The 21015-nt window shown below is 39.8% G+C and overlaps 2 long non-coding RNA genes and 1 pseudogene across 2 annotated transcripts in view; 2 read left to right on the top strand and 1 right to left on the bottom strand.

Annotated features, from left to right (window-relative positions):
• The window catches only part of LOC149114133 (uncharacterized), a 477513-nt gene extending 467354 nt beyond the window's left edge, over positions 1 to 10159 (top strand). Inside the window, exon 3 of the long non-coding RNA XR_016206599.1 lies at positions 10144 to 10159. This is a non-coding gene — a long non-coding RNA (uncharacterized LOC149114133). The remainder of the gene's footprint in view (positions 1 to 10143) is intronic.
• On the top strand, positions 2665 to 3737 carry LOC149114135 (uncharacterized protein KIAA1958-like; annotated as a pseudogene).
• On the bottom strand, positions 6546 to 8582 carry LOC149114134 (uncharacterized). The gene is made up of 2 exons (XR_016206612.1): positions 8541 to 8582; positions 6546 to 7862 (listed from the first exon to the last, which is right to left on the bottom strand). It is a non-coding gene; the product is annotated as an uncharacterized LOC149114134 (long non-coding RNA).
• Positions 10160 to 21015: the final 10856 nt, after the last annotated feature.

Here is a 21015-nt window from a genome sequence, read left to right as displayed (position 1 = left end):
CTATTATTGTTGTGAGCTCTAAAAAAATTATTTTGACGTATTTGCAAAAACTAAAGTCTTTGCATTTACTTATGACCCAAGATAGTTCAATGAGGAAAGTTTGAGGGAAAAATTTTTTCCGACGTCCAGAAATGCAGTGGACCGCTTTTAGAGAGACTGCCACTTAAATAGAGTTGTTGTATGTCTGCGTTTCTTTTCCTGCTTGTTGTGGACTGGGTTATGACAAAGATCACCAAACATGGGAACACAAGCATCAGATGGAAGTTCAACAACTTCCTAGAAGATCTTGACTTTGCTGACGACCTGGCCCTGATCTCTAGCAGTAGAAGTCATATCCAGACTAAAGTCAGCAACCTGGGACGTTATGCAAAAATGACAGGCCTCAAGATAAACACAGCAAAGACCATGACAATGTGCTGGAACACCGCAGGCAGATAGGTCCAGGTCGATGGAGAAGAATAGGAAACGGTGCCAAAATTTGTTTATCTAGGAGGAACAGTGACCCAGGAGGAGGGTTCAGATGAAGACATCAAAAGAAGACTTGGAAAAGCCAGAGCAGCATTCAGCAAGCTTAGAAACATACGGAAGAGCAGTCAACTGAAATTGAAAACTGAGCTGAAGATCTTTAAGTCTAATGTTATAGCTAGTCAGTTATACGGTTGTAAAACATGGCGTATGACTAAAAGAGATGCGACCAAGCTAGACGTATTTCTACATAAAAGTCTGAGAAGGCTTATGAAGATCTATTGGCCTATGAAAATATCAAATGAGGAGATTCGAAAGCGGGCTAACATCAGTACCATCAGTGAGCAAATCTTCCGGCGGCGCTTCGAAGTTCATCGGCCACGTTCTCAGAATGGATCCAAATAAACATCCCAAAAGAGCATTAACGTGGGCCCCAGAGGGAAGAAGAAGTCGTGGCAGACCGAAAGAGACTTGGCGGAGAACCGCAGAAAAAGAAAGAACAGCATTAGGTTTTAGCTCATGGAGCGAGGCAACAGTGGCTGCTCGTGACCGTGTGACATGGCGAAGGAGAGTGTCTGGCCCTATACCCACTTAGGGTTATGGTCAAAATCTAATCTAAAATCATATTAAGTGGGCATCAGCCCGAGTCCCTAAATTTTCTTTCCACATCTACTGTAATGTAACCCTGTAATGTAACATTGCTTAACGATGTCGTTTTAAAGCTAAGTCAATTATAGCTTGCGTAGCTGGCGGTATTGTAGGCGCGCGGAACAAAGTTTTGGCGGTGAAGCCGCTAATCGCGAGCAGGGAAGCCTCCCCATTCCTCCTCCCAATTCCTCCCCTCCTCCTCCCCATTCTCCTCGCTGCTCTACCGCTAAAGCTTTATTTTGCGTGCGCAATACCGCCAGCTACGCAGGCTAAGTCGATTATACCATATTGATGCATTGACTGACTGGAAGTTTCTGCGATAAGCAGTGTTTGATCTTACACTGTGTCACACAGTGTTACAAAAGGGTTTATAATTAACTATTATTGAACAACATACCACAACCTGTTTTAAACAGAGAACCTGTATTAAGCGAACACTAGTGAGTGTCCTAAAGGTATCCGCTTAATACATATATGTTTTTTTTTTTTTGCCGGCTGGGAGGCCTGCGGCCTCGGGCAGCATTTTCAAGACCTCGGTCACAGTTTTTCACTATACGGACCCACCCTAAGCCGGCAAGTAACATATTTATTTTTTCCTGCGGTAAATTGGCTTGCTAATGGGTTTGTTTACGAAACTTTGTCATTAAATTGGCTTACATGCCATCTACAAACCATCGTAAAAAATCTAACGAGCAAACGAGCAAGTAACTCAGTTACTAGACAAAGAAAGATGTATTAAAGAACAGATTAATTTCGAACTACTTAATGTTATTTGTACTAGTTCACCAGTTAAGTTCTCCAAAATTGCTTTTTCGATGTGAAATTTCGTGCAAAGTTTGAAGTTGTACTGCAAAAAACAAGTTCTAACAATCGTTGCGACTCACTCGAAATCAAAATTTTCTACCGCAATTTAGTGGCAGAAAGCAAGGAAATCCGTCAAGTGTATTCCACAGAAATTGTCTTAAATAAAGCAACGATCAGAGTGGTAAACTCGACTGCAATTAACCTTTGTTTTGCTTAAAATTGTGCGGCGAATGAAACACAGGAGACACACAAAGGATTACGCGCCATTACAGCGCCCAGCTACAAACCACCAAACAAACTCTCACAACTTCAAAATACTCTATTGAATTTACTTACAGTGACTTTCCTTGCCATTTAAAAGTGAACAGAGATAAACTTGCGTTGCTTAATCGTCGATGGAAGTGTAAAAAGGGCAAAGATTGACCATTACCGCTAGTTCACTCACGAAATATGATTAACACGACAATTTCACCCGCGCTGTTTCCCGCCGTTATCGTGACTGTGGTCAGAGATAGGAAAATCCGGACCGCGCTAAGAACCAATCAGACTGCAGGATTCGTTACCGTGCCCTCTTAGGAAAAAATAAAGGTTTTTATTTCATAGGTACTGAGATTTACCCACGAAAATCACAGGGAATAAAATTTGTACTGATTCTAAATGTAGCCAATCAAGAGCACGAACGATAAAATTTCACCGTGAAAAAATATCGTTTGTCCAATCAGCAATGCAAACTACGAAATTTCACTCATGATAAATGAACGTACTGAAGAGAACGTCATTCGAGAGCCGTTGCACAAAACCCGCACTGAACGAGACGTAAGATTACTTGCAAGATTTTTGAAAACGAAGGACAAAGACAAGAAAATTGAAGAAATTTCAGCCGTTGAGCTGAATGAATGCATTAGCCAGTTTATCATCTCCGTCCGCACTAAAGATGGCACCGAGTACAAGGCAACTTCGCTTCGAAGTTTAATTGCCAGCTTCGAACGACACTTGAAGAAAAAGGGCTGTTCTGCTAGCACAATCAACGACTTGGTCTTTGATAAAACCAGAAAAGTTCTTCAATCCATGCAAAAACGGCTAAAGAAGCAAGGAAAAGGGAATGAACCCAACGCATCGGTAGCGAAGAGTTAAAGGTATTGTACGACAAAGGTTTGCTCGGTATGTGTGGTCCCGAGGCACTTTTAAACACACTCTGGCTAAACAACGCTCTTTACTTTGGACTCCGTGGGTGCAAAGAACATCGTAATATGTGCTGGGGAGATGTAAAGTTACACAAAACAGCAAATGAAGTGGAGTACTTGCAGTTTAACGAAAGACAGACAAAAACTAGAACTGGACCAGACTACAATGATGTCAGAGCTGTACCACTGAAAATGTTTGCGACCGACGGAACTGAAAGAGATCCTGTCGCGGTTTAGAATTTTTTTGCCAGGAAGAGACCTGAGGAAATGAATCAAGACGATGCTCCCTTTTACCTGGCCGTAAACAAGGCGGACTCCCTCGCAAGAAAAGGCTGGTTCAAGTCCGGCGCTGTTGGCGTTAACAAACTCAACGGTTTAATGAAAACAATGGTTCAGTAGGCAGGAATTGAAAACGACAGGCTTCGAAATCACAGCGGAAGAAAGACAATGATCCAGACGCTAAGTGAACATGACATTCCACCCACGCAAATGGAACAACTATCTGGTCATACGAATTTGAAGAGCATAGAAAACTACAGCACTGTTTTTAGCAAGAGTGAGTACAAATAACGACTGATTGATTGATTGATTGATTGATTGATTGTTTGATTGATTGATTGTTTGATTGATTGAGTGATTGAGTGAGTGAGTGAGTGATTGGTGGCTGGTACCTCAGCTTCGTCCTCGTCTCAATCAGCCTGTCTGTCGTCCTCTGACACCCAGAATACATTGTTCAGCGGAGCTGTTATTCAAGGTGGTAATTTTTCCATTCAAATCAACACAGTAAATCAGTCTCCTACGCTTGCCACAAATCCGTCAGGTCCCGAAGCGGTGAGATGGAAACATCTGAAGCCTTTAGAACTGGAGAGTGACTCTGACGATAACTAAATACCGTCTTTCTAGCTTTCTTACTTCGGCGAAAAACATTCTTAATACATGTTTCACATTTAGTTGTTTCGCGTCGAAGGTCATAATTAAGGAGTTTACGCAAACTATGACGATGACCTGAAAACCACTAAACAAACCGTACGCTTAAACAGAAAATGGAATGGTACATTTGTTACCAGTCCAGTCTCCAAGATAAACACATGCAATGACCAAATCCTGTGTTTTCGATTCTGGAAAACGTTAGCCTGTGAACGTAAACGTATTTCCGGCTGTCGCTACGAGAACGTGAACCACTATGGCGAAGGTCTCCGACTACGACGATTATTAACATTACTATCAAGCTGAGAAAAGCTCGACAACGACAGACACACTGAAGAGATCTACAGACGTGAAATTAGTTTTCGATAGGAAAATAAATTGAAAAGGGGTGGTCTGATCTCACATGAAAGCAGAAATGAAAGATGGACTCAGTTGTTGTGTAGGAACTCTACTTTGTTACTCTCGGTGTAAGGTCAGATGCTCCAGGATTTCTGAATTCTATCGGCCGTTCCACACGCGGTGTATTTTGGGCTTCAGACTTTGCAGCGACCGCGTAATTAAAATTTAAAATGACCGCCAACGACCTAAGAGAGGTGCGTTGTCTTTCATATTCTTTCTTTAACTTAATGCGAGTGCCTTCTGTGAATGGAGATCAAAACAGCTTTGAAAATTGCTTTTAAACGGTCTAAACCTGAGTCGATCCAGGTTCAACTCGAAATCCTGACTCGAAGATCATCAATCCTCATTGATAACCACTGCAACTTAGTAAAACAACACAGTATTTGCTGAATGGAAGAGTAAACATATCTCTATTCGTGATAAATTCAGTATTGTCTATTCTCACTCTCGTCCGCGCTGGTCCCTCAGTCAGATTTCATGTGATTTACAAAGAAAATAACAGGTCTCACAACGGAAAACGGTAAACGGAGTTCATTTTATTTATTTATATTTTTTGTTTGTTTGTTTTACGGTGAGCTTTTTCACAAATCGATAAGCGATGAAACAGAAGTTGCATTTCGCTCTTCCCTTTTTCGTGTTACTTCGCAGATAAAACGAAAAAGGATGAAACTGACAAATTTTCAAAGTTAATTTTCGTTTTGTTGTTCTAGATTGTGCGTAAGTAAAAGAGTGGACGAACCGTGGAACCAAAACACAGTCTTTGCGTCCATCTAAGGATGAATGAATTTTTGACTCTCTACCCCATTATTTTCCTCTTCGGTGCCTCCTTGTCAGCCTCCTTTATTTTCAATGCCACCAAAATTATTGATATTGCATGGTGAAGCGAAATCTTATAGCTTTACTTTAAGGTATCAACCCATGAACCCAAAATTGACTGTTTTGCGTAATTTTGGATTTTTATATGATTCGATAAATCTTAGGAATAGCTTCCGTTTAAAAAAAAAAAATCCACAAAAAAATGTTATTCGAACGGGAAGTTATTAAGCGAAAACAATTTTGCCATCTTAATTATTCTGATTAGCCGCCGACAACTCTTGTCATGGCGTTGTCAAATAAGGAGAGGTACGTGACGGCTAAGCACAAGTGTGTTTGAGTTTCACAAAACACACGCGATTCGCCATCTTGGAAGCTCTCAAAGTTGTCGTCTTGAGAAATCTATGAATGTCTTCGAAAAAGAAAAAAAGATCGTGTCCCTTTTCTTCGTCAAAACTAAGATCAAAGAAAGGGAAGAAAGCAATAAGCTGTGAATCGGCAGCAGACCTCACTTCGAGCGACAAAGGTTCTTTCTTCAACCAAGACGACTGGCTACAAGAAATCCAAGAACATGAACGCAGACCGGATACAAGTGAAAAGCAGTCGGTTGAAATGAGTGCAAGCCGTTCTAAAATTCGGTTAGAAGAAGCCGAAGAAGAACAAGAAGATGTTGGATCGTGGGAAAAGTTGAATGGTCGAACCATTGTCTCTGGAGAAAACGTGCAAGAAAAGCTTCATGAGTCAGTTTCATGTCGATTCTGTCACTGGGACGTTGAACTGCAGGAGAATGTGCCTTTGTCTGTTTCCGGTTACCTGTCAAACTACTATTGTTCAAGAAAACTGATACTTTCTTTTATCGATCAACACTTTATTTGCTTGACGCCTAGGTGTCGCTAATCTCATTGCGGTCGAAATTCTAGTTTTCCTTGTTTCTCGATATGAGAATTTGGGCGAGTTGTGCATGCATTTTGAACTCCAAGTCGGCAGCCCCTGGACCAATTTGGCTGAAATTTGGCCAAATTGTTTTCAGATAGCTTACCTACAAAGCCGTGTCTGCGAATTTTAATTCATTTTTTTCATTTCAAAGTTATAGCCTATTTTCCACTGGTGGTGGCAATAATTTCTCATCCCCGAATATATTTGCTTGTAAAAATAAAACGAACGCACATTCCAGAAATCTGAGATACGGTTTTTTAGGCAAACGTGTGAAGGAATGAAAGCCGTATTAATCGTTTTCTTCCGTTTGTTTTTAGTGAACGCGGAACTTAATGAATGAAAACACTTAGCTTTGCTAAAACCTCCCCCTTTTTTTTTTTCTTTATTTTTTTTTTATTTTTTTAGCGCATTAAAGTTTTATGCCTTTTAAAGGGAATTAGCTGTAAGCATGATTATTCAGCTTTCAAAAAATATACGGCTTATAGGGGTTTGTGCTGAAACAAAGAGCGCTAGAATGATCCGAGCGCAGACGGCCCTGGTGGGTTAATTGGTTGATACCTTAAGTTGTGTTCCTGAAAGTATGTTTAATTATCTTTAGTAGTTTCATAGTGATTTCTTTCATTTCAATATACGCCCAATAAAATATAATAGGCAAACTCTCGCAGGTAGACAGAAACAAAGGTGTGGCTGACTAGGGCTCTTTAAACTCGTGTTAGTGTGATATAGCAAATTATGTTGGCTTAATCAAATAAACTCTAACCCAGAGAGCAAACAAGAAAGTTTCCATTTAGTGCAACAGTCGCAGTTACGTAACGCGTTGTCCTATAAATATCAAACAAACAAAAACCAGCATTGCGTTGGTGCAGATCAAACACAACTATTCTGTACGTTTAGAACACAGACGGGGAAAGTCTTCTGAACTCTTCAGAGGGACCAAAAAATTATTGCAGACATCAAGTGGTAATTAAAAAAAAACTAAGTTGCTGCAAAATGTAAAGATGAGTCTTCTTGTGCTGTCTGTGATGTCTTGTAGGCTTGTTTAATCCTTGACATTGCGGGTCGAAGAAAGATTAACCCCAAGAACAATTGTCTACGAATTCAGCTCTGCTACCGTTTATAAAATAATGCTGATTTGCGACATTTTCTCAGGAAAATCACAACTTTCGTTAATTCCTTGTATTGTTGTAGAGACGCCAATATCATTACCGAAAACCACGAGAAGAAAAAAAACCTTTAAGGAGATGACAGGCTAACGAAATAACCCAGAGTTAGCTATTAACACAACTTATCAATGCAACTTACCATCGCCGGCGTTACCGCAATACCTGAGGTCACGCCCTGCACTAATCTGAGTCGTGTTCATTAACCTGTACACGTAATATCCACTACAGTTCTTCACTGTAATGTTGTGACTCCAATCACAGCAAAAATTTCGCCGGGTAAAACAGACTTTACGTTTCACCACACCTTCGGCGACAGTTGGGTGTGTACCATTAAGCCAACCTGGATGTCTAGTACCGCAGCTCCATAAAAGAACACATTTGTCCGGCATTCGATCCCCAGCAGCTCCTTGGAAACGATACCAACCAGTTACCAGGTTGTTATCGGATCTTGAATGCAGTAGCGATGTATTTCCTTGAGCGCGGTCTGTTTCATTCAGAACTGTGTAATTTGTGCAGCCATCAACTTTAAATAGAAACATACCTGTTAGTTATAATCATATCAAGGTCACACTTTTTTATCGTTTGGCGCATGTATCTTATGCGTTCAGGTTGGCATTTCAGCTTTTTCTTTGTTGAAACCCCGGCGTTGCGGCTTTAACATCTCTTCTCTGAAATACTTCGCTACTACCTTATCAAGTACATGAATTTCTATCAGTGTGGTGTGGCATTAAAGTTTCAATTTGAAATCTGTACTGTCTTTTGTGATCACGCAAACGTAGTTGCCTCTACTATTTTGACTTTAGAAAATAAACATCCAGCTCTTCCTTATATAGCAAGCCACTGGAAATCTACAATCAAAAAAATAAATAAATAAATAAATAAAATAACGATTCTTATTTTACCCTTTGGCTCTTCTTTTTATCAATCTTGCATCGTTGCATCGCTTGCGTAAGATTTTAGAACTTTATCCTTAACAGAGTAGTGCATTTTTCTGGGCGCTATTGCCGCATACTTTTCTAGATATTGTAGTTACCCGCATGTGATTTGGTACTATGCATCAATTGCATAACATTGTTCCTCGATACTGTGTCTTGAATAGTTGTCTCTTCTTCGCGATCGCAAGTAGAACTTTATTCATAGCAGGGTAGTAATATTATTTCTCGGTGCTACTGCCATATAATATTCTAGATATTAAAGTTACCTGCTTCTGATATGGTACCAGTCAGTAGCAAGGTGATAGATGCTGAAATATTTTATAAAAGTTAGATTACATCAATTACAATAACTGAAGAAAGCTTACAACCAAGTGTTATAGTCAGTATTTCTAACGCCACTGCTCATTATCAGAAATACAACAGTGAAATAAATGTTGACCGTGTACGATGGAAAAAGGTCGGTCTTTTTGCTGCTAGCTAGTGCTACAGTCTTTGCAGTCGACGATTTTTACGGTGACAAGGTTGCCGGCTCTTCATTTCTCATTTGATAGAAAATTATTTCGCGAGAAATATTCGTTCTCCAAAGAAGAGAAATAGATTTGTCCAATAACGTCAATACAGATCCCGTGAAGCCCTGTCTTAACACTGACATGATCATGATTAAGATTATCTAGTAGTAACGAATACCTTAGATTAAGATTTAAGAAAATTTTAGACCTAAACTCACTTAACTTTTTAGTTCAGAAGAGTAAACTAATTTCCTTCATGCCAGCTTCCGTTTTACTACTTTTCCTTTGGTGTTGTTGACGATAAAATGTCAAAACAGAACAAATCCAAAAATCTAAGACAGCTCGGCGTTATTAACTGGTTTAAGGATTTCAATTTTAACGAAGCGTTTTTGCAACAATGGTTTATTTAAACTTAGTTCTTGGTCCGGTCCATTCTTCACACTAATTTCAAAAATTCAAATATCAAAACCAATAAGGCATAAGATCATTTTTTTTTTTTTTTTTTAAAGCAATGTTTAGGTAAAAAGATGAACATAATTTGTCGCAACTATTTTCTGATCATTTCTTAAGCTATAAAAAAAGGAAGTTTTGTATGGAGAAAACTTTGTCACCTGCTCGGTAACTGCCAAATAATATTTGACGATCTTTTACTTTTCTCAAATTCAAACGAAGGTTGAAGAAAGGTTTCCTGCAGTCAAAAACTGGTAAACGACTTCATTTTATACAATCGATGTGAGGAAAATTTTGACAAAACCCAAGTGAACGGGCAATAAAGCTGCATGTTGAAAAATAATGGCGTAGCATTTTCCTTTAGTCTCGCTAGAATAAACATAAACCATGCATGTATTCATACTGGAACTTTGAAAAAACGAGGAAGATCGATAATAAAAGATAGACATGTGAACGCTGAACGATTGAAGTTAAAGATATAATAGCATATTACCCTCGCATACATTACTATGTCGATATTTGCCGATATGATCGAAAGTGAACTTGTCAGTATTCGAGTAATACATCTCTTATTTTTGGTCCTTTTTGTCACTCAAGTCGACTTGCGTTAAGTGCTGTAAATGCAGAACCCCAAATCTTTTATCAAACGATGTCAGTGGGCGAAAAAATACCTATTTTGGCTACAAAGAGAAATCTAACAAAACTTTTTAATCCATCCATTGCCCAATTTTAGATATTCAGAATACATTTTGTTGTTTGGTGACAACAAAGTAGAAATCTCGAGAAACAGACAGAAACCCAGCTGTTGAAAAACCTGTCAATAGGATGTCAAAAATTAATCAAAAATTCTGACGAGCCAGCAACGTACAGTGCTAGGCGATCCTCATTAAAAAGTTAGCTTCTTGACCAGGTGAAAAAAAAAAAAAGGAAATAGCTCTATTAATTGCTGTTTTCATCTGGCTCGCTATTCAATGAATTCAAGAAACAGGCAATCAATTTACTACGATTATCAGTTGAGTAAGGCGGACGAAAGTTTGGTCACCAAGTTTTAACGTAAAAATCGTGTTGTTGTCACGAGCAACTGGCTCCGTATCCATTGGCAACTTGTCGGCCTTTGACGTCAATTGACAGCATAGCGCGCGAAATTGTAGGCGACGCGACAGGCGACCAACGGCTGTTGATATTGTTACCAACGGAAACGAGGTAAGTTGCCCGTGACAACAACACGATTTTACGTTAAAACTTGGTGACCAAACTTTCGTCCCGCCTTACTCAACTGATAATCGTAGTAATAAATACTCAGTTTCATGTAGAAAAAAAATTAATAAATTGGCTACTTTGAACAGCACTAAGGTGTTCTAAACATTATCGAAAATATGGTTTATACTTACACAACAGAATGATCACTGAGAGAGGTCCGGTCGACATTGAAAGGTTGCTTGTAATTTTTAGCTGAATAAAGTTCCTCTCAGAAAAGCGAAAGTTATATATTAGCTCTTAGTTAGTCCATAGGTTTCCCCCGTATAAACGTAGTTTGCTCCACTTTTGATATTCGCATATGACTCTGCGCGAAGATGCTCGCAATAAGCTGCACAGTATATATCGAGGCGATAGGCTGTCATGTATGAAATGGCTTCGTTAAGCGTTTTCCAATAAAGGTAGTGTGACGTCATCAAAACTTAAAACTGCGGAGGAAAAGGAAGATTGTCCCTGAATTAGCATCTAATGATGGCGTGACTTGTCATTCTAGAGAACATATGGTGGAGCTCAAGCGACTTAAATGATATGCTCAAACAAATGAAGTGTTCTAAAACACCATGAATTAATGTCTCAGACTAAATCAAGGCAAAAACGGGTATTTGAGGAAAGCATTATTCCATAAACCAGTAGTCGTAACGACAAGTCTAAACAACACTGTTAAGGGCCGATTAACCGATTCGTGCGCGCGCTCGCGCGCGTTTCTGAGGAGGTGAAATTTCACTTCCGGTAACTTACGTCAGCCTGAGCACGGAAAATAAAAACAACTCCAAAACTTGCAAATTCGCATACATTTCAGATGTTTTTCTTTGTGTTTCGCAAAATGTAAAGTAAAAAAAAAAGTACAAGCAAAGACAAAATAAGAGAAAGACAGAAAAACAAGAGCAATAGAAAGAGAAATACTAACTCCGTGTGGCTTTGTTTGATCTTACTGAAGTGCGCTGGTAGTGTAAATTGCGCACGCGCAGATAGGGTAACTTCCAATAAATATCGGGCGCACTTCCGGTTTCTTTAAATGCTAAAGGAAACGCGATTTTTCATTAAATCCAGCCTTTTTCGACGAATTTCGATTAAAGCCAACGTTGGCAACATAGCTATGCATTTCTTTTTCGAGATCATACTTTTTTCAGAAAATTACGAATTTTTCAATATTTTGAAATTCTCTTAAAATCTGACCTTTTAGAAATGAAACAAAAACAAAATCGATGCATAGCGTGATGAGGATTTAAATTAAAATATTAAATCAATGAAAAAAATCCCGAGAAAGTAATTTGCCTGGGAACCTTTGCATTTTTTCTGTATTAGTCACATGACCATGGGCGTGGCCTGATGACGTCATCACTAGTGTTACTGATCATGAAAAAGTTGAAAAACATGAAATAACTCTGAAATAGTGATAAGTTAATAAAGATGGTGAATTTTAAGCTCGGTAATGAAATGTGAAGGTGAATTAATCAACATGACACGAGCGTGGGACAAAGAAAAATTCTGAGTCCCCGACAGGAATCGAACCCATGACCTCCCGAACACCGGGCGAGCGCTCTATCCACTGAGCTACGAGAACTCATGGAGAGCAAGGTCATTTAACTGAGTTCATATATGATAGGTGTCCTGCATACTGCTAGGACCAACGCTATCGAATTCATCGTTTCCTGTCGGGGACTCAGAATTTTTCTTTGTCCCACGCTCGTGTCATGTTGATTAATTTACCTTCACATTTCATTACCGAGCTTAAAATTCACCATCTTTATTAACTTATCACTACTCACGATGAATTCGATAGCGTTGGTCCTAGCAGTATGCAGGACACCTATCATATATGAACTCAGTTAAATGACCTTGCTCTCCATGAGCTCTCGTAGCTCAGTGGATAGAGCGCCCGCCCGGTGTTCGGGAGGTCATGGGTTCGATTCCTGTCGGGGACTCAGAATTTTTCTTTGTCCCACGCTCGTGTCATGTTGATTAATTCACCTTCACAACTCTGAAATAGCTTAAAATGACGAGGTTATACGAGACTACATTTTCCTCAGCAACGGCTCGAAAAGATCGGTTAATAGGCCCTTAAAGCGGCGAAGAATATGACAGACTAAATAGACAGGATGTGTTAAGGACGGTGCCTGCTTTTGTTAGTGCGTACACGTTCTGCGCATCCAATAAGGCATGGTAAGCGCCACGGACGCGCTGGGGTTGACATTTGACGCAATCAACTACTCTACCAGGTACCGACTCAAATGAAAGCAAAATTCTCCTAATGTTACCAAATCAAGTTTAATGAACCTGTACGTAAACCAGGAACACCAAAATAGCAGCATATCGCTAACCACTAGTTGTTAACGTCTTCCAGCTGCAAAACTAGCTGTTATCTGTCGAAATTGTACTGAAATCCAACTGTAAAGATATATCTGCAAATGGCGTAGTGCGCGCGCAAAACATGTGCGAGATACGTAAACGTCATAACTGCTGGGGAAGTGACAGGAAAAACTGTAACGGGCACTGTAAAAGTTTTCAAAAAAAGATCAATAACTTTAAAAAACGCGTGGTTACCCCTACATTTTCTTGTTATGAAATGGAAGTAGCATGCCTATTCATCACTTGATTAGTTTCTGGTTGTGTGCAGAGCCTATTTGGACTGTATTTTAGCTGAACCAGACGAAGGCTGTAAGAGACGCTAAAAGCGCTGTTGGAACGATTTTGTCATTAAAAACATTCCAAAAATGGTTTTTATGTTGCCATTTACCATGTAGTTTTAAGATCTGTATAAATGTGTTTGCGAATTCGAAGGAAATCTGTGAAGAAATATCCTTTCCTTCTTTTTTCAGAAAAATGCTGATGCCAGCATTTTTGTCGAGATTCAAGGCTAATTATCGCGAAAAAATGCGTGGCTATCCCAATTTTTCTTTGTGGATTCCAATAGCCCTTGCAAAGATGTACTTTTTTTCCACATGGTCCTAACCTGGTGCAAAAACCTTTGTATTTAATAGGCACCGTCCTGAATTAAGACCCAATATTTGTTATCCCGGCTTAGCCACAGTTTATTTTATTCCAGAATTGAAGTCGATGGGATTGTCGTCAGTCGCTTCGAATTCAGGGGTTTTTAAAAATTTACTTGAAAGGACGCCATGAAGATTCAAAGCAGGGTTCGAGTTTCTATAGGAATCCTTTCTTGACGAGTCCATAGAGCCAACTTAGACTGCTCATGCTCACACCTGTCGTATGTTTAATATGCTTAACTCTTAATGACAAGAACTGCTTCCTAACTATGCAAAAAGGTGAAGCTTCTCGAGATTAAGGTGACAAAGTCGAGTGCATCAGTGCAAATACCACCTAAAGTGTATGTTATTTAAAAGTCGAGACCGTTGTAAAGCAGAAACCTGTTATATAGTCAGAATTGATTAAAATGGGGTTAGAGATAGACTTTTGTTTGTTTTTGTAAACATATCAATAAACATAGGCACGCAAGGCGTGCAAGAGTTATTTTTTTGTGAACTATAAGTCTCGGAGATAGGAGCATTCATGGAACTGTTTACAGTAATGATTTGGTTGATCTGACAAGTTTTTTGGTTGCGATGTACAGCAAGAAAGAAACTGGGAGTTTATGATGTACATACGTTGTTACATCGGTAATGGTAAGATAACTAAATAGTAAGCCATAAAATGTTTGACTGAACAAACTACAGTAATCTGACACGTCTCCAGATTAATGAAGAGAGCATCTTATTTTCTAACAGGCAATTTTATTCGTTCTTTGATACAACCCACACTGTGATTGGTCTGACACGCGCACATGCATAACTTCCTCACTCATCGATCACGTAGCCCTTCCCCCCGGGGGGGGGGAGGACTCCCTTATATGGGCTATATAGGTCTGTGCGGCCCCGAAGGGTATGGTTTTTCAGCCGTTTTGGTCATAAATAGGGTATCGATTTTAGCTGATTTTGGTCATTTTGGTCATAAATAGGGTACGGTTTTTGCACTCTAGCCTTGATATGGGTATGCTTTAAGAAGAAGCCACTTTTTCATCATTATCGAAAAGAAAATCAACAAAAGCCCTTCACAAATTTATATGTTTACGGTAATTTAACATTGGTTTGAACTAGGGAGCTAATTATAACGCAGGTCTGAAACAGGGTTTTGATTTGAGGGTCAGGTCGTAAATAGGGTTTCGAATTTTTGGTCAGGTGATAAATAGGGTAAGGAATATCGCAGATTTTGGTCATAAATAGGGTAAGGGTTTTGGGAAGCGGGCCGCACACCCCCAACCAATTTTTCTGGGAGTACCCCCTCGGGAGCCCTTCCAGTCCCCAAGAGGAATTTTGCTCAAAAATACTCAAGTTAAGAGAACTTTTCGCATTTTATACGAGTCGTAAGTTTACCCTTTTTACACAACACAACGCAACAACACTACTTCACCGAAAATTGAAAGAAAGAGAAAAAACCTCTCGGACACGTTGAAAGTCTGATTTAATTAAATTGCACTTTAACTTGGTGCCACACAGTCTTCAAAGAACATTTGAACAGTTTTCATACTTTTTACCTTTAAACATATCGGACTGAAAAGAATGTCATAAAATGCCCATCAAATAAAAATATTAAACTGCTACTGCAGAGACGTAAAAACACTCTAGAAACGAAAGCTTTTTTGTTTAATATCCTGGGAACAATAGCCGATAACTTGTAAGCTCTAATTGAATTTACTCCCATATGAAAAACAAGTGTCGAGTTACCATTTGTAACTAAAAATAGCAAACATCTCGTGGGAACAAGTGGTGACGATTCGTCAGCTCTAATTGAATTTACTACCTTGTGAAAAACAAGAGTGTCAAATTACCCATTGTAACTAAAAAATAAAAATATCTCGTTATATTTGCATGCAATAAGAACAAAACAATCATTACCTGCACTTACTATTGTAAACGTTAGAACTGCTTCAAATCTAAATAGTCTCGTCTCCTCTAAAACATGTCCTAAGAACTAGAACCGACGATTCGTGACCTCTAATTGAATTAACTCCTTGTGAAAAACAAAAGTATCAAGTTACCCTTTGTAATTAAAAATAAAAATATCTCGTGCCATTTGCCTACTACTCATGAACTGCTTCAAAACTCATGACTCATCTCGTTCATAACTAGCCACCATTACACTGAAAATTATGCACTCTAAAACAACCCAATGTACGTATGTAACTGTCACACTCCCCTCCAAACCGGACTAAAAATCACAAACCGGCAACATACACGTCACTCTTTATTTTTCAATTACCAAAGTCCTTGTGTTTATACATACCTTGTGTTTCTCACGTACCATTTACCTTTACAACAAGAAATTTGATTGGCTGTTCATAGTAGATCCAATCTGATTGGTGTGACATACATACATCTCTCACTCACTCACTCACTCACTCACTCACCCATTGACCCGTCCATAACATACCCGACGCGCCGACTAAGAGGTATTTTTTTTACAAAAAAATAACTCAAAAACCAAGGAATAACAATAAATAAAATAAAGACAAGGACAATAAAAAACTGCAGTGCACCCCACGTTTACGACTAAATTGTCAACGTGGTAGAATTTTAGTGGAAACGATAGCCTCTTGTCCACAGCTTTGTTACTGTAATGTTGACTTTTCTTGACAGCTGGCAGAGTGCGAAACACGCTTTTTCGAAGTTTAAGAGTCACTGATCGGAAATATCGAGAATGGCTGGCCAGGTTCGAAAACTCAAACATCCTGAAACTTTGCCTGAAGAACACTTTTAGAGAGCTACTTTCGAAAATATTATTCCGATTTTCTTAGAATTTAAAGTATTCGAGAAATTCGCAAAAAAACTAAAATACAGCTTTTTGCCTCATTAAATATGCAAAATATGTCTGGAAAATTGACAAAGTTCTCGGTATTCGCATTGAAAATATTTACAAAACTAGAACACGGGGTAAACTTAGCATAAGAGCTTTGCCTTTCTTCTATCTAACAATGGGAAGTTTTAAATTTTTCAAGCATTTTGAAGGGTTTCGTCGACCGTCGAAGAATTGCCTTTTCAAGCCCCTATGAAAACGGCAAAAATTGCTTAGTTTTACGTCTTAAAACGCTCTTGGTATGTCCGATATGGAACTAAAACAAGTACTGTGCAAGAGAGTGTCGCCTCTACTATAATAATATGGAAAAAAAAAATTCTGGGCAGTCGAGGTTCACACAGGTAAAATGCAAACGTTCGCGACAGTCTCTTCTCAAATTTGCATAATACGATATGTTCAAAGAACTCTATTGTTGAACACTTTAGTCTGTTTTTGTTCCATTTGTCGGCCATGTTTTGTGGGAAATATACAAAAACAGAGTTGATCCATGTCGTTATTACAACATTGTTTCATTATTTCACGCAAGGTACATAAAACTACAGAAAAAGCCCAAAATATAAGTTCAAAGTCACATAGACTAAACACGCTATATGTATTACGTGACTGGCGTCACGTAATATTTATTTTCAGTTAGCTCCTATTGGAATTCCTAGATTTTTGAGGTTTAGACACTTGCTTATAATAGAGACATATCAGGGTTTGTCTTTCCCGCTTATATACTCTCGATTAGTCCGCAAATATTCGAAAGGAGACTGGTCTTTTAAAGTAAATTTTAGCATGTGTCTCGATTTTGATCCTGATGGAAAACGAATTAATTAAATACACGAAATGAAACGAAGAGGTTTTATTAACGTGATCCAGCCAGACCAAGGAAGCAAGTTCTCTTGAAAAATGAGTAAGATTGTTTGAAATCGATCCCGTGATCTGACCTCGGTTGGAATTCGGCCTAGTCCAAACGTCGCGTTTCTGCCGTGCCGACCTCAAATAAATTTGTCCTGGCAGTGGCAATGGCAAGAGAACAGGGGTGATTCCTAACGTCGAGTTCAATCAGTCGCGCAGAAGATCGGAAGAAGCTTGCTTTGCTGAAGGCCATTTTAAATGCTACAAATATTAGCAACGGCAGCTGATGCAGGCTATGAATTCAATTCGGCACGGTACGTAAGAGCACGCCGAAGTCAAGTCACGCTACACGGCATGCAAACTTTATTATTCCCCCGGGAAGGGGGTGGTGTGTGTGTGGGGGGGTGGGGGGGAACTCATATAAAAATAACGGGGGTGCTCGTCGTACATTTTAGGAGTTAATCTTCAAAAGGTCCACCGCAAGAGCTTTTGCGGTACCTTTTACAGGGATTGAACCGAAAAATATGACAGGGGGTAATGTGTTATGTAAACTGTTGTCAGTTTAACCATCGATTTTCCCTCTTTCTTTATTATTTTGAAATTATTAAGGCTAAGTAACTGAAGACACCAACAACGACAAAAAACACTGTTAGAAATATATCGACTAGTCTTTCTATGAAGAGACTTTTCAATTATGCAAAAAAGTTCACCTAGCCTTAAAAACGTCTCTGTTTGCTGGCGCGCGTTCTTGCTGCCCAGATTTTTTGTTCCAAATACTGATTGAAGACGACTAAAAGTTAATCGAAGTATTTACTTCGACCCGATATTGGGTAAACTAAAACGCCTGTTAAGCCCGTAAAATTACGCAATTTTTTTTCTGTTTCCATAGGGGCTTGAATTCTTCGACCGTCGACGGAACCTCTCAAAATTTAATTTAATATAAAGCTTTCAATATGCTTAGTTTATCCGGTGTTCTAGTCTTGTAAATTGTTTCAATGCGAATACCGAGAACTTCGACTCAAGCGCGGCAGTAGCACGACGTTTGAAACCATGCATGCACTCAGTTCGGCAGGCTGAATTGAAGTCGGCGCGACTGCGTATAGCACGGCAGGCCTAATGCCGTTCCGCACGGCAGTTGCGCGACTTGGCTTCGAACGGCATGCTCTTGCTATGCACGTGCCGAACTGAACCAGAGGGGCGGTGAATGGTAAATGCCAGACTGCGCGAGACGGCGAGACCAGCGCTATTCTTTGCGAGCCCGAGACATATTGACTTTTTAGATTGCGAAACCGAGTGTTTTGAGTGCGAGCGAGAGGGGCTCAGACTCTTAAAATTCAAGCTCCAGATTTAGTTGAGAGCTATAAGAATAATGAGCGAGAATGAGCTTGTACAGAAGTCTTACAAAGGAACCTTTCGTCCTAAATACTTGTGCCTTCACACAGTTCCACAGGGGGCAACAGATAAGTTCTTCGACTTCGTGGGTTTCATCACGAGCTATCGTGGATTGTGTGTGGCTTCTTGATTCTCCTTTATGACGCATGTTATTAACAAAGCCGCGCATGAGCACTGCGTAGGCCAAGCTTGGTTTGATGAGAACAGAGGAAGTGGGTAAAAAGGATCACACCTTGATTGGCAAACTTTTGGCCACGTGAGTGGTCGTTTATTAAATCAATAAAGTGTACAGCATTTATTTGCCAATCACTCATCCCCAAGAAAGAGTTAACCCTTTAAACGACCTCGTTCCCAGCAAAGGTGAGGGTGAAAACCGCTGGCGAGCCCCAGAATAAGACTATGCACCGGAGAAGACGGGGTGGAGGAGAGGATGAAATTCTAGCACGATGCTTTCTTCAATCGACGTGAAGGGAGAGAAAGGACATCGAGGCATGTGACGTCATAACCGTGCGTAGTCCCGGAAGCCCCTTGGGCGGAAGTGAGAACGGAGTCATAGCAAGCACCATAAAAGCCATTTATTTTACCGGGTAAAATAAATCTCCTTTTAGCCTTTTAGCCAACCTTTGCGAACAAGCTGGAACTAGAAATTCGACTATAGCACACTACGTTAGGATATCCTAGCACAAAATAACTGTTTTTTGGCGCCAAAATGACTTCGCGGTAAGTTTTGCAGCCTTTTGTGGAATTCAGACAATTTGCCAGAAGTTAGCATTAATATTTTCTCGGAAATTTGAAAGTTGCTTCATTGAAATTCAATATCAAGTTACGAGAAGACGTCATTTATTAAAACAAACAAACGAATCGGAACTTCGAAACCCTTAACCTTGCAATTGCAAAAAGTCGAAACTCCGCGAGAGCTTCGTATAAAAATCGAGACTGCGAGACGCACATAACCGCTAAAAAACGAGACTACAAGACCCGTGAAATTCGACTTAAATTGTGCGAGACCCAGATTTTTTGAACGACCATTCGCCACCCCTAACCAGGAACGCGGAGCCGGGGAGGGGGCTCAAACCCCCCCCCCCCCCCCCCCCGCACACTCTCCTCCACTTTCTACCACGATGACAGTTTATTTTGTTTTAGTATGAGGTACAAATGAAGAACTAAAGAAAACAAAAAGACAACGAAAAAAGTCTGGTTGACTACAGATTTAACAAGAATTTACAAAGCTACAACCTCGTACCAAGGGTAATGGGCTCCTGCTCGTACCAAATCTGTAAGAAGCTTTTTCATGTTTACATAGTTTTAACCTTTCCGCAGCGTGCACTTAAGCTTCCTTCCCACACACGGGGTGGCTTGTGTAAAAGCGCAGGTCAGTCAGTGCTAAGGCCGTGATATATCATGGAGAGCTGGGAAAGATGTATCAAGCTCACAATACCTTCAAAATATATTGCTGCAAATGCACTAAAAGTACCTGTCATTTTATAGTTCATCCACTAGACTGATTTTCTTAAGAACTACACCATGGAGAATGTAAAAAATACCATTTCCGAGCCCCTAGATTTAAAATGTTTTTTTGGGGGGAGGATGCCCCTAGACCCCTCTACAAACTTGCGCCGGCACCGCTCGTTTTCAAGCCCCCCACCTTCCCCCACCCCCCCCCCCCCCCCACCCCTTCTTTCAGTTGAAAAAAGACACCGCCGTCCCTGTGAATTCATATCCTGCTGCAACAGCTGCAGTTGCTTTCTAGCATTTAAAAAGGTCTTCAGCAAAGCAAACTTTTTCCGATCTTCTGCGCGACTGAATTAAATTCGACGTTTGAATCTTTCATAGCTTTTTGTCATGCCACTGCCGGGCCAAATTTATTTGAGTTCGGCGCGGCAGAAGCACGACGTTTGGACTAGGCCGAATTCCAGCCGAGGTCAGATCGCGAGATAGACATCAAACAGTCTTACCCTTTTTTTTCAAGAAAACCTGCTTCCTTGGTCTAGCTGGATCACGTTAATAAAACTTCTTCATTTCATTTAGTGCATCTAATTAATCCGTTTTCCATCAAGATCAAAATCGACACACAGTGGTTAAAAAAATACTTTAAAAGACCAGTCTCCTTTCGAATATTTGCAGACTAATCGAGTGTGTATAGACGCGAAAGACAAACCCGTATATGCTTCTATTATAAGCAAGTGTCTAAACCTCAATAATCGAGGAATTCCAGTTGGAACTAACTGAAAATATCGCTTACGTGACGCCAGTCGCGTAAGAGTTTAACGTAACGTGTTTAATCTATGTAACTTTGAAATTATATTTTAGGCTTTTCCAATAGATGTTTTGTATCTTGCGTGAAATAATGAAACAATGTTGTAATAACGACGTGGATCAACTATCTTTTTGTATATTTCCCACAAAGCAAGGCCCACGAATGGAAAAAAACTGACTAGAG

The sequence above is a fragment of the Orbicella faveolata genome, unplaced genomic scaffold (assembly GCF_042242905.1).
Source record: "Orbicella faveolata isolate gen_17 unplaced genomic scaffold, um_ofav_v1 contig_14, whole genome shotgun sequence".
Classification (NCBI taxonomy): Eukaryota; Metazoa; Cnidaria; class Anthozoa; order Scleractinia; family Merulinidae; genus Orbicella; species Orbicella faveolata.
This window is presented reverse-complemented; position numbering and strand designations above follow the sequence as displayed.